We start from the raw sequence: 15,348 nt of genomic DNA, 5'->3' as shown, positions 1-15,348 counted from the left end.
ATTTTGGGCAATTTCTGCAAATAGGGATATCGGTGCATCCCACCATCCTCAAATTTGGGGATGCAAAAGATCCTTCCTTCCGTATTCTGGGGTGATCCAAAGAGCTACTGAACTTTTCATACAATAGTATGAGTACCCTTGAAAATGACTAGTGCCCAATTGGATGAATATTCTCATCATATGATTCCCCAGAATACCCCTTCAAAAAAAAAAAGGACAGGCTGGGCTGGGGGAAGAAAAACAAAAACGAAAGGACCATTGAATTTAATTCGATGAATAAATCCAGCCAAGGAAATGTTTCCTTGCCTCTGGCAACACCTTTACGTCAGCAAAAAGCCGAAACTGTACAAGATTATCACATTAGAAGCATTATGGCTCGTCATAAAAATAGGCAACAAAGCATTCAAATTAAAGTAAATCACTAAGCAATATTGTGGTTGATAAGTATAAAGAATATATCCATTGGTAACTCCAGTCCTTCAACGCCATGAATTGAAAGACTTCATGAGAAAAAGCATCAACAGAACAATAATCACCAAAAACAGTTTTCAATGGCAAGAACTCATCAGAAATCCATAGCATAGATAATTTATAAAAAAAAAAAAAATCTGTACAAACCAGATTGCAGAATTGGCAAATAAACATATAAGCATTTCCGAAAGGACCGGGCTAGCAACTCATCCACCCAACATGTTGCATGCATGCATATACATTCATCCAAAACATCAAAAGAATGGGCCCCAATGTGGATAGAGCATTGTCAATAAACAACACTGATCAGACGATTCTAACCGTCCAATTGGGGGGCACAATATAGATGGTTATAAAAAAAAAGTGATCAGTGGCCCAAATTCAACAGACAAAATCAGACTGTTAATCATCCAATTGGTGCAATTTTAAAAGCCATGAACAATCCACATGCAAGCCAATGATCCAGACAGTCTGGACTATCGTATATGTATGCCATCTGTTGTTAATATTGGTCAATGCACACCCTCCACACACATTAAAATTAAAAATAATAAAAACAAAAATAAAAAATAAAAGAAAACGTGAAGAGCATTGAAAATTACCCATCAAAAAAGGATTTTCCAAGTAACCCAAATTATAAAAATTGCCTAAAAATAGCTGGGCATTGCCAAAAATCTAAATAGAATAATAATTAAACAAATCAAAAAAGTATTATCTTGCCTAATTATACAAAAAAAAAAAAACCCAGCAATATCAACAATCCTTTTCCTATTTCAGTCTAAAAATCTCATAATTTCAATTAACAGCATCAAATACATACATAGAAATTTAGAAGAAGAATTACCAAAAATCGTTCGGCGCTGTTTCTCAATTGCTAGAAATCGCCAGCCAAGAGAGAAAGGAACCAGAATTCTGGTCGTGGTGAGAGAAAGGAAGTTATTTAAGCCCGGTTTCGTATGTACTAGGCTTAGGTAGCGTAGAATAGAGAACCGACTTGGGTAATGTGTATACGTGACAAAAATCTATGGCCCCGCTGTGTATGTGTATTATCCACACCGTCCATTAATTTTTCTAAACCAATTTAAGCCACGAGGTCAAAAATGAGTTAGATCCAACGCTGTAGTTCAACACACCACATGAAGCATGGGATAACGGCGCCCACCGTTGAAACCTTCCTATGGCCCACTATTATGTTTATTTGCCATCCAAGCTGTTCATAAGGTCACGCAGATATACAGGAAGGGAAAACACAAATTTCAACTTGCTCCAAGACTTCTTTTGTCCTTAAAAAAAAAAAAAAAAAAAAAATCAATGGTAGGTGTTGATGACAAAAGCTGGATCACTCTCCACTAGGCATGGTGAACCTCCAAGGAACCCTTATCTTGCACAAACAGTGAGCAAAGGAGACCCTGGCTAGGCCGGGGGACCCTCTGATGCCTAAGTCAGGTCAAGGGAATCTGGGTCTATGTTGAAGAATTGAGGAAAAATGTCAGATGTTGCGTACCTATAGCAATGGGGTTTCCCTTGTATTTATACCTGACCATTGGACGGACTGGTCCGTTAATCTCGGCACGATTCGTTCAATCAATGGGATTTTCGGATCATAGAGATATTGCCCGTGTAAACACCCCACCCAGGCTAACATCTCGAGAAGGCTAAGACAATCCGAGAACCATAATCATATTCTAAACCAAACCCTAATCCCAGCTTAAACCTAAACCTAACTCAAAACTATGACCAGCCTCCAATCCGCAACCCAAAACCCTAATCCAAACCGTTCAACCCACCGGTAGCCCCCACCTATACCCTATACCTTGATCTAAGCCCTTTACCCGAACCCAAGTCCACTTATCTGAACCCCAAAGCCCCAAAGAGAGGATCATCGGACGAAACAATATACCAAACAAACCCACACGCTTGAGCCCGGCCCGAGCCCTTACCGGGCGGTAGTCCAACTACCGCCGGTGGTAGTTTGACTGCCGGTGGTAGTTTGACTACCGTTGGCAGTACTTGGAGTGCCACCGCTCGCGGCCCCTGTGTGAACTTCTTGGAACAACTGTCCCAGCGTCCGAAAGTCAACTTTCTTCGAAAATTACCCTCTCATCCGACCTTTTTTACAATTTTACGAATCCCAATGGCCAATAGGAGTTCGCCACGTGGCGTCTCCTTCCCCTCAACCAATCACCACTTGTCACATCAGCATTTACCCTTCCTAAACCCCATAATTACCATAAGACCATTAGAGAAGGCTATAAATAGCCCTCTCCTCTTCACATTTTATCATTCACTTCTCATTTCTAAAAGCTAAGTGAGAGAGAGAGAGGGAAAGAGAGAGAAAGAGAGTGACAGTGAGGAGGAGCTCCCAAGCCTCCAAATCCAGACTTTTCAACTATCCCCTTACTCTACTCCCAACCTTCCCAACCATCGTAATCTCCAAATCTAGCTCGAATTGATCATGGCTCAGTCTATGTCTTAGCCTGCTTAAGATCAAGCTAAAGATCTATTCATTTTGCATACAAGCATTCATCATAACATCTATTCCCTTCTCAAACCCCCTGCTTCTCTAGATTTCTAGTGAACATATGCTCTGTGGCTTGCCGTACACTGGATCATGTCACATCAGAAATTCTAAGTGATATAGTCTAGTTTTTTTTATCGCTTTGCATAAGTATCATCACATCCGCCTTCTAGACACGCCGTTGAACATATGCTCTGTGGCTTGCCAAAATCTCGGATCTTGCCGCATCAGAAATCCATGTGTGTGCCTAGTCCTATCTCGACCACATCATCCATCCCTTGAGATTGTTTTACCACACAAAGTAGAGACTATACATTCGTATAGGCAGAGAGGGTGTCTAACACCTTCCCTCTTTGTAACCGAGGTCCCTTACCAGGAATCCCGGATCGCAGACCAGGAGTCAATCTAAGGTAGGAGAGTCTTCGGATTTCTCAAACCTTATATATTTCGCGGGTTCTAGCCGACTACGGGATTCTAAGATTAATTGGCTAGTGGCGACTCCAACATCCACGAATCAGCCTAATCACCCCTACTACCAAAAACATAACATTTAAATCAGCGTGGGCACTGATTGTCAGTGTCTACAGAATGACGACTCCACTAGGAATATGCTAGCTCGCACTAGTCGAGACCTAACTTGAAAATCTGTGGTACTTTAATCTCAAGGGACATCATCACTGCATACAAAAAAAATAAATCTTTGGCTTGCACTTTCTTAGGTATAGATTCGAACCATGACCACTCGATCCCGCGCAGCCATGAGCTCTCAAGCTACCCATGAAGAAGAGCCGACAGCTCAACCAGCTCCTGAAACGTTAGCACCCGCACCTACACCAACACCCGCACTGTTACCTCCAGTAGCTCCAACAGACCCACAAGCCAATACAACCATGCAAGAGGTGGCCCAAAGTCTCCGAGCGATGTAAGAGCTACTACTTCGCCTAGTACCAAGTGTCACACTGAATACATAGGCAACCCAGCCTAGCGCCCAGAACAACTCAATCCCTCAAACCTGAAAAGACCAAGCTATATGTCCTAGAGGGGGGGTGAATAGGACTATGCCAAATTAAATCTTTAACAGCAAATTTTTAAATGAATAAAGGAAATATAGCACTTTAAACAAATCACAATACGGAAATGTAAAGCAACCTCAAAATTCAAGTCTTGAAAGGTTGATACAAATGTTGTTCTAAGGACAACCTTGCACCATAAAAACCAAGAGTTTATGGCAGGACAACCTTACTAGAACGGTTTAAGTATAAATATCTCAAACTGAAGAGGAATAAAAAGTAAATAGCAGAAATGAAAATCTAAACTATTACGACATTCCCCACAATGCTTGAAATGTAAATATTACAACATTCACATCCACACATACATCCCACAACCTTGAATGATAAAAGATATAATAAATAAACAAACATTCAAATCACAAAACACAAAGAATTATAGTAGTTCGCCTGTGTGTTCACCAACTGTTAAACAACAACCACACAGCTTACTACTCCACTCCTAATATCCTCACACAGGGAATATTAGCGTTCACTATGAAATAGGTTTTTCTCAGGTTCACCTAAAACCCTCACAATTGTGTTTTTCTAATGGACTTACACAATTCAAAAACCTCACACTTTGAGTTTTCTTGCTCTCCTCAGATAACCAACACTTATAGATTTTTCTGGCTTAATCTTAAAGAAATCAAAAGCATATATAGAAGACTTACATAAATGTAAAATACCTGGATTTCTCCTTTTGTAGCAGCCCGGAAGAACCAAATCGGAGTAGAAGTTCAAATGTAGAAGTTCAATATCCAATACTCACTTTGAAATGGTTCTAAGTTCTAATTAATTTTAAATTAAATCAAGTTGGGCTAACTCTATTTGATTTTGATTCTAAGAAGTGGAATATCACAATTCCTCTTTCAAATCGGATTGGAAGACAGAAACAAAATCAAATATAAAAAGCTAACAAAAGATAATATTAAATATGCACAATGTAGCTTAAAAAGAACACAAACTTATCTCTCAGAGTGATGCCTTGATTTTACTTTAATTAGATATAAAACTCTGAAATTCGTGCTCTATTTATAGTTGCAGAAATCGCATCTTTGACTGGTCCTGTGGACACTACGACTGGTCGTAGGACCAACAGCATTTTGAAATTTTGAGCGCGATCGGATAAAACCGTTCCACTACTGATCGTAGGCACTTCACAACTGGTGGTGACCTGCCCACGACTGGTCATGAGAAATCGAAATTCATTGCTGGAGTTTGAGTCGTAGCTGCAGGACTGGTCGTGAACGAGTCGGCACTATTCACACGACCAGTCGAGCAGACTTCAGGACTAGTTGTAGCTCAACCAAAAAATTCTGAAAATTTGCAACAACTTAGGACTGGTCTTGAAATTTCTTGGACTGGTCGAGCCAGTTCTAGGACTAGTCAAACAGAGTCCAAGACTAGTCTAAGAACAGACCAAAACACATATAAAATAAGCAATTGACTTATGTATCCAAAATGACCTACCCTAAAGTCAATCTAAGGTCATTCATACTTGAGACATGAAGTATGAACATTGAACATTCTTTTCTTCAGATAATGGATGATCTTTGAATATCATGAAGCTTTAGATCTCGATACTTGATAAAGCTTAAAAGCTTGAACTTGTAGTTCTTGAGTTGTACTTCAGAGATCTTTGGAATCTTGATCTTGTAGTTCTTGAATTGTACTTCAGATATCTTTGAACAAGATCTCGTAGCTTAAAAACTCTGAAGCTTTAGAGAAAAGAATAATGTACTTGATCTTGTATTTCTTGAAGTAGATTATTGTACTTGACTTGAAGCATTGTCCTTGAGCATGAGATGCAATGCCTTGAACATATATAACAACGTGCTACACAAGATAAGATTGTGGTATTGGCACAACAAAATTTGACAATCAAAGGAGCAAATAACCATAACACTTTCAATCTCCCTCTTTGTCAAATTTGTGACAAAACACACTCAATAAAAATGAGAGAAGCATCTTAATAAAGAATCATGCACCAGATATAAAAGGAAACCAGTTACAACCGGATTAAAGAATCATGCACCGGTTATCATCAACTAGCACACATCATCATGAAGTAGGCAAAACACCTCTATACTCACTCCCCCTTAATAGCACACATAAATTTATAAAAATTATGCAAATTATGATATGCTACTAACCCACATCCATATCCATTCCATATCCATAAAGAATCAATCCAATATTTCTTCCCCCTTTTTGTCACAATATGACAAAGGAAGCAAAGAAGAAATGAAAGAGGAAGATTTAACAAGAGAGTAATAAAGGAGTTAATTAGGCAAGATATGAAAGAAATATAAGCAAATTCAAAGATCACATATCAGTAATCAAAGTCAACCAAAGTCAGTCTCACAAACTAAAAGAAACCAAAGTTGACTAAGAGTTATTACAGACCATAGGATAAAAACATTTAATCAGATCCTGAAGAAGGAGCAGGTATGATAGGATCAAGTTGATGAAGGCCCTTGTTTAAGCGCCTAAGATACTTGTGCATATATTTAAATTATAAATCATGGGCAACATTCATGTTCTCTACCTTCTCCTCAAGTGCACAAAGACGAGCATCAAAATCGGATGGCTCATAGTCAGGATCATTTGCAGAGTCTGATTCAATTTCATCAAAAATGTCATCCATATTTATATCATCGGAGGAAGATCGCCACCTTCTTTCACATTCCCTGCTTCAGCTCCACCACCACCTACAACCACTTGTCCAGGTGTCAATTCTAATTTTATTTTGTTTATATTTGAATTATTGAAAATAAGATGATGAATAGGAGCCTCTCCAACAGGCATAGCAACTAGGATATAAGTAGCTAACACAGTCATAAGATATGCAAATGGAATATCACTGTGTCCAGGATGGAGACGAAATTGAATGATAAAATGACAGATCAAAGATGGAAGACAAACTTGAGTACCAGAGACGATGGAATGCAAAACTCAAACCATAAAGGAAGTCAGTTCTGTTTTGTTACCAGAACGTGGATACAGATTTGAAATAAATATTCGATGAAGAACCCTGTATTTGGGTAACAAGTACTTGGAAGCAAGCGCATTCCCTTTATGAGTCCATTGCACATCCATGTTGCATAATGCTCTAGTAAGCATGCGTTTTTCCGATTCCGAAGGTTTCTCAACTAGAGTGTGAATAGGGATACCCTCGTCATTAACATGTATGTCCATTAGAGCCGAAATCAGATGACGATCAATTTCAAATGGACCTTCTCTAGTCGCTATTGTAAATGTTAAATTCTCAGTCAAAAAATCAGAAATGCAAGCAAACATAACCTGCACAATAGACTGGTATGCTGGTCCACCCCAATGTAGGATGTTAGCCCAACCTACAGATTAGAGAAGTGGAAGGAGACCAAAAGAAGCAATGTGATCAAGATCAACAGGTCGCTCAACAATAACATTGCGCATTCTTAAATCTCGCACATATGGGAGATCATCTTCGGGTGACTAAAGATGACGCCTTGTTAAAGGAGTCGATCTGGATGAGGAAGCACCACGGGAAGTTTTCTTTTTCCCTCTAGCACTCATTTGCAACAAGAAAATAAAAGAAGTAAGGAGTTACAAAAAATGTGAAATGAGTTTTCTTAAAAATAGATTTGGGTGAAGAAAACCCCAAAATCTTTAAGAAAACTTGAAATCAAGCACTCCAAGGAAGAAAATGAAGAGATTAGAGCTTGAATCTACAAGAATAACTGAAATAATGCACCTTGATGAATCAAACATTTAGGTACGACTATTCGTGCTACGGCCCGTTGAAGAAGAAAGAGAAAATGAGGAAAAAAAGGTTTTTCCCCAAATTAAAAAGGTCCAGCGCGCTACACGACTGGTCGTGGGTCGTCCTCGACCGGTCGTGCCACGACTAGTCGAGTACGTCCTCGACCGGTCGTGCCACAACTAATCGAGTACGTCCTCGACTGGTTGTGCAAAGAAAAAAATATGCATTTTTCACATAATTCTGAAATTTAAAATTATAATTTAATAAATATATAAACTATAATACAGAAATGCATGAATAATCAATTTAAATTACACATATCAAGATCAAATTTCAATTTATTAAACCTACTTTTGTCGAGCAATTTAGTGAAAATGTCAGCAAGTTAAGTCTCAGTTGGAATGTAATCCAAAGAAATTATTTTTTCTTCCACTAATTCATGAATGTAATGATATCTAATGTCAACATGCTTGGTTCGTGAATGCTGGATTAGATTTTTAGATATATTTATCGCACTGAAATTATCACAATATAAAACTATTGAATCCTGTACAATTTCGTAATCACTTAATATTCTGATCATCCATACAAGCTAAGTACATGTATTTCTAGCTGCAATGTATTCAGCCTCAGCAGTTAAGAGCGATATGGAACTTTGCTTCTTGCTAAACCAAGAAACTAAGCAATTTCCGATATAGAAACAACCACCATTGGTTGATTTCCTATTATCGATATTTCCAACCCAATCAGCATCGGTGTACGCTGCCATCTGAACACTAGTATCATATGGATACCAGAGACCCAAATTAGTTGAACTTGCGACATATCTCATAATCTGTTTAACAGCAGTTAAATGAGATTCTTTAGGGTCAGATTGATATCTAGCGCAAATACCAACACTAAAAGCAATATCAGGTCTACTTGCAGTTATATAAAGTAAACTGCCAATCATAGTACGATATAATTTAAGATCCACATTTTTACCTGTAGAGCCTTTTGAGAGTCTTAAAGTTATACTTGTAGGAGTATCAAAAATTTTTTCATTCTCAAATCCGAACTTTTTAATTAAGTTCAGAGCATATTTGGTTTGAGAAATAAAAATACCATCAGGTTGTTGTTTAACTTGCAACCCTAGAAAATAATTTAATTCCCTAACTATGCTCATTTCGAACTTAGATTTCATTAAATCTACAAACTCAACAGTGATGTTAGTACAGGTAGATCCATAAATAATATCATCAACACAGATCTGCAATAATAAGATATGATCATTATGTTTCTTAACAAAAAGAGTCTTATCAACATTACCCATTTGAAAATTATGACTTAGTAGAAACTTAGTCAATTTTTCGTACCATGCCTTGTGTAATGCCCTGAAATTCGGGGGTCGAGCATAACTCAGCTCCCAAGTTTCAAAACATCACTTATGCAATATATGCAATGATCGATGTATGATGTCTGTAATAGTGCATAAAACATGGAATAGATTAAGCCAAATTACAAACATAATCCAAGGATAGGTGTAAGACGCAACGGAAGACTAAAGAAATATATGTGTATATTTATAAGTCCCTGAGATATGTATGCTCTGCCAGGTCATAATTACAAGTGTTTGTCTCAAAAGATAAGTATCAAAATGAAATAAACCATTACAAAATAAATCCTAAATCCCCGTATATCAGGACACGGCTCACATGAACCCACCTGAGAACTGCATAGAGGAGAACGCCTCCTCATCATCCTCATACTCCTGCTCTGCCTCGGGGTCGCATCATCATCTGCATCTACGATAGAGTCTGGTTGGTGTCGAAACACCATCCCAGAACGTAAGAGTGAGTGATCAACTCAGTGGAACTATACAATAAAAGTTAACATATTATCAATTCAATCAAGCAGTAATGATAAGGCAATACAATCAAACATGTCCTAATTACTCTTGTTAATGCAAGGATGTATGTAGAAATGATGCATGCCCTCCCCTGCACTCTCTCAGCGTCTTCATCTTACGTTACGCATGACAACCTCTCGCAGTGCTCCACGACGCCAAGGCACATACAATGCGGTACATGAATATGATTACCAAGTTGTTATTAGTCCTTTTCATACAGCATGATTTGGGAAGCTAAGGTACCTTCCTTATATCGGTTCCCAAATAGTGATCCATAATACGGTCGTCAGTCCTAGACAATCTCATACGATATTATGGTTCTAGGTCACTGCAAAGGGCTCGTCACCAATCAATGCATGCCTAATCATACCTTAGTTGCTACAATAACGCTCGTCGCCTAAATGCAGTATCAAGGTATGCTCGAGGTCACTACAAAGGGCTCGTCACCAATCAATGTAGGCTGACAACACGAATATAGTGTCCCATACCACCATAATCGGCTCACGAGTCTGAATTGCTCACTGGTCACTACGGGGAGGCTCGTCGCCCTAGCTTAGGCCGACAGCTAGACCACGGTGTCCCATACCACCATATCTGGCTCATGGGTCTTAGCGGATCAAGGTACAATGGTTAACGGGATTGCACTGGTAAGTTTGGTACCCTAGATTCAAACAGTAGTGTCCATACATGGTGAACATCCATCAGGACAATTGGGTTACTTGACGAGCTCGACTAGCACGAGCGCACGTTGAGTTGAACGACATGAAGTGCGCAAACACTCCGTGTGGCCAAACCACTGCCGACAACCCTAATATGACTCGGGTTCGTCAAACACGTCCTACGTGGCGAAAACAACCTCAGCCACGAACTCAAGCTCGTTACTGATTTCCTGGATTATTTCGTAGTCCCAAACACCTTCAATTATAACAGATATTCATATGAGCAATTCAGAACAGTAAAGGAACAACAATCCCAATCATACAAGCATGTGAGTATTTGATGGATTTCAACTTAACATGAATTCACACCTAAGTAGCGCCTGAATTTAAATAAACAAAGAATGTAAATTGCATGTAGGAAATCATACACATCAAGAAGATAGTTGAGAATCTCTTCTCAACGCCCATAAATAGGATAATATATTACACACTTGATCATTCAGACATTTCTACAAATACTTAGACTATATATTCCAACATAAATGACGTATGTTGGTGATAACACACATTTGGACAATTCCTTTCGCCAAGGAGTTGATACACGTACAACTAGCACAAACACACGACAATTAATCATGGCAAGCACATGCTCGTATTTCATACGTATAAGGTACTTTTTACCTATACATGGAGTACACAAATCTCAATATAGTTCATATATATCAGAAACGCAATATAAACATCGCATTTGGCATGTGAAATTTCACCCACAACAATAATAAACCATCAACCGACTTTGAAAGCCTTGAAAACCATAACCTATACGAATATAGTTCGCACCTTACACCAGAAAGTGCGTGACAGATCTGATTTAGACGATAAGTCTTCGTCAACGATGACTAGACAACCTAAGGCATGGATTAAATTAGCTACATTAACACTTAGACTATTTTAAGCTCCAAAACAGGTTAGGGTTTGATTGACTTAGCCAAGAATGAGATTAGAATCGTCGGAATGACGATTCAGATGGGATTGATTAAGTACGCCGAGTAACTGGAAAGAATGCCAAGATGATTCACCAACTTCTCACTCTCTTTCTCTCTCTTTCTTAGCTAGGGTTTAGAAAATTCGTATGGAGTTTGAGAGTGAGGGTTTAAGGTCTTTATATAGGCCTAAAATTGATGGAAATAGCCCCAGGGCCAAGGTATACTTAGGTTATAACCAAATCGGGTCTATTTCAATCCAATGGAGCGTTTCTGGAGGTCCTTTTTCTGAGTGAGGTAGGACTTAAGCTCACTAATATTGGATCTTAAGCAAATTAAATAGTCCGATCGAGTTTCCAGATCACTCCTGGTGAACCAATTTCAATTCATCGGTCACCGAAACTTGGGGGCCACAAGCACTTTGACATGTGTGGGCCATCTTCCCTGATCCGAGGGTAAATTTGGGTCAGAATCCAACGGTCAGAATGCTTAAAATCGGCACGCAAGCGACACGACTCAGATTTCTTAAATTCATATTTAATTTCTAAACAATTTCACCTTTCTCACACTCTTTACTCCGGACTTAAGCAAATCGTCTCAGGACATCATCTGGACTTGATTTTTGAGGTAATTGTCAAGCCCAACAAGGTGATCATAATTGTCTAAGATTATCACTATCGGACTTTTGATGTGCGGTCCAGGTCCGATACAAAGTTTTCAAGTACTCCCGAGAGCAACTGGATTTAGCATTGAATCCTAGATTTCAGGGTAACGTAGCGCTAACGATTCTACAAGTTTTGGGTCTTACAGATCGAATTTAAAGTGATTAATACCAATTTCACAGGTAATCGAGTTTAGCGCTAGTTAACTCACATTTAACTTCTAAAGGATTGAGTCCTAAGAGAATCCTCATTGAGGTAGTACTCGAGTCTTTGCATAAAATTTTTCGGGATATTACACCTTGGGAGCTTGCTTCAAATCGTAGAGAGCCTTTTTTAAGCGATAGACATGATCAGGATTCTTAGGGTCTTCAAAATCCATTGATTGTTCAACATAAACTTTTTCATGCAGATCGCCATTTAAGAAGACACTCTTTACATCCATTTGATAAATTTTGAATTTTCTAAAGCAAGCAATGGATATAAATAGTCTGATTGATTCAAGACGAGCTATTGGGGCATAGGTTTCATCATAATCGGTGCCTTCAATTTGAGTGTATCCTTATACAACCAGTCTAGCCTTGTTTCGAATTATATTATCAAGTTTATCAGACATATTTTTGAAAATCCACTTAGTTCCGATAATATGTTTATCTTTAGGTCTAGGAACAAGATACCAAACATCATTTCTCATAAATTGGTTAAGCTCTTCTTGCATCGCTACTTTCCAATTTTCGTCAATAAGAGCTTTTTTTACGTTAGCCGGTTCTATCTGGGATGTAAAGCACACGTAATTACATATATCTTCTAGTTGTCTACGAGTGCACACACTAGTGAGAGGGTTTCCAAGAATTTAACTGGTTGGATGATCTTTAACAGTCCTTAGTTTAGAGTTAGTTTGATTTGATGAAGTATCTGGCTTGTCAATTAAAAGAACTTCATCATTATCAGAACTTGAGGCAGGTGTATTTAAGTGATCGTCAATGATCACATTTATGGACTCTTGAATAACATATTTATGGACTCGTGCAAAGACAAGTGCAGACGCGCCTCGAGCTCTGAGTTGTACGAACGGCTCAAATGAGATCAAAATTACATGGGCCCCACAATGATGTATTTATTATATCCATACCATTTATCCATTTTTCGTGATCATTTTAGAGTATTTGAAAAAAAATGAATCATATCTAAAGCTTAGCTGGACCCCACCGAAAATAGCAGTGAGGATAATGATTTTCACTGTTAAAAATTCGTAGGGCCCACCATAACATTTATTTTCCATCTAATCTGTTAATAAGGTTAAAAATAGATGGATGAAGAGGAAAAACAAATTTCATATTAATCTGAAACTTCCGTGATCTCCAAAAGGGTTTCAATGATAAACGTTCAATCCCACACTATTTTTTGCAGTGTGGTCCAACTGATCTTTAGATCTGTCTTATTTTTTGACTCAAGCCTGAAGACGAACTCTCCAAATGGATGGACAGTTTGGATATAACACATACCTCATATTTTGACCCACAGACCTAACCCGATCCGAACCATATCTAACCCGATCCGACTCGGTTTCCCTAACTGAGTTGGACTTGGTTCGGGTCAGGCCAACCGTGTATCGGATAGGTTCGAGTCAGATGTCCTGGACTCGGTCCCGAATCGGTTCGAGTTCGGGTTAGCCTATGTAGATTTCGGACCAAATCGAGTTGGACCCAATCCGATCCGACTTGGTCCGATGCCCAGCTCTAGGCATCAGCCACTAGGTTGGCTTTGCCCGGGTGGTAGGAAACCTCAAACTTGAAGTCTTTTAGTGTTTCCATCTAGCAACGTTACCTCATGTTCAGAACTCTTTGGGTGAAGATATACTGGAGGCTCTTATGATCAAAGAAGAGTTCGAACTCTTCCCCATAAAGATAGCGCCTCCATAGCTTAAAGGTGAAGATGACTGCCACTAACTCGCGGTTGTACGTAGGGTAGTTCTCTTCATGCTTCGTTAGTTGCTGGGAGGTGTAGACGATCGCCCTGTCCTTCTGCATGAGCACGCAACTTAGGCCGACTCGGGAAGCATTGGTGTAAATGGTGTACTTGACCCCTTGCTTAGGTAACACGAGTATTGACACCGACGTCAACTTGTCTTTTAGCTCGGAAGGCTGTCTCCGCCTTCTCATTCCAAGAAAACTTGACGTCCTTTTAAGTAAGTTGGGACAACGGCTAGGCTATCTTCAAAAAATCTTTAATGAACCAGTTATAATAGCCTCCGAGACCAAGGAAACTCCTCACTTTTGTAACTGAACCCAGTTGTTTCCAATCTTGTGTAGCCACCACCTTGGCGAGATCTATGACAATGCCTTCTTTGGAAACCATGTGCCCTAGGAATTTGACTTCTTTCCAAAAGTCATATTTTCAGAATTGTGCGAATAATTAGTTTTGTTTGAGTGTATTGAGAACTGCCCATAGGTGTCCTTTGTGATCCTCATAACTTTTTGAGTATACTAGGATGTCGTCGATGAACACGATGACAAATCTGTATAAGTAAGGCCTGAAGACTCTGTTCATGAGGTCCATGAACACCGCCGGCACGTTCTTGAGTCTGAATGGCATAACTAAAAATCCGTAATACTCGAAGCTAGTTCTAAAGGCTGTTTTTTGTACATCATCCTTCCTAACTCGCAATTGGTGATACCCCAATTGCAAGTCTATTTTCGAGAAATATTAAGCACCTCTTAACTGATCAAATAAGTCATCAATCCTTTGCAATGGGTACTTGTTCTTCACCGTGACGTGATTTAGTCTTCTGTAGTCGATATATAGTCGCAAGGAACCATCCTTCTTTTTCACGAATAGTATCGGAGCACCCCATGGTGAGACACTTGGCTGGATGAAGCCGGACTGCAACAAGTAGTTGATTTATGTCTTCAACTCCTCCATTTCACACGGGGGCATGCGATGTGTCGGCAAGGAGATGGGTGTGGTGCCTGGTATTAGGTCAATGGAGAAACCAATTTTCCGCTGGGAGGGAGTCCAGTTATGGGCTTGAACACGTCTATGAAGTCTTAGACTATCGACATGTTCATTAGTGAGGGGTTGTCATATCCCTCTTAGAAAGAAGCATAACATAGAATTCGGTGCTAGTAGCTGACCTGGACTGGGAATGTGAAGGAGGTATCTTAGGCTTCGTGTATTATCACTAACCAAGCCTTACAATCGATCTCCACTTTCATTGTGGTCAACCAATTCATACCAATGATGACGTCGTAATGGAAGACTTTTGTCACAATTAGGTCCACACGCACCTCCTTACCCCGAGTATTGAAATTTCTCAAGCGTTACCCAAAAATGTAATGTAATATGTACATGTGTATGACACCAATCTAGCTAT

At 39.2% G+C, this 15,348-nt stretch overlaps 1 protein-coding gene across 7 annotated transcripts in view; it reads right to left on the bottom strand.

The window, feature by feature from the left end:
- Positions 1-1,430, bottom strand: part of LOC131230405 (dual specificity protein phosphatase 1-like) — a 58,574-nt gene extending 57,144 nt beyond the window's left edge. For all 7 annotated transcript variants that reach the window (XR_009164017.1, XR_009164015.1, XR_009164013.1 and 4 more), the window contains exon 1: positions 1,316-1,430. The gene's annotated coding sequence lies outside the window, so the exon portion shown is untranslated. The remainder of the gene's footprint in view (positions 1-1,315) is intronic.
- Between the last annotated feature and the right edge of the window lie 13,918 nt (positions 1,431-15,348).

This window comes from Magnolia sinica, chromosome 17, assembly GCF_029962835.1.
Source record: "Magnolia sinica isolate HGM2019 chromosome 17, MsV1, whole genome shotgun sequence".
Classification (NCBI taxonomy): domain Eukaryota; kingdom Viridiplantae; phylum Streptophyta; class Magnoliopsida; order Magnoliales; family Magnoliaceae; genus Magnolia; species Magnolia sinica.
This window is presented reverse-complemented; position numbering and strand designations above follow the sequence as displayed.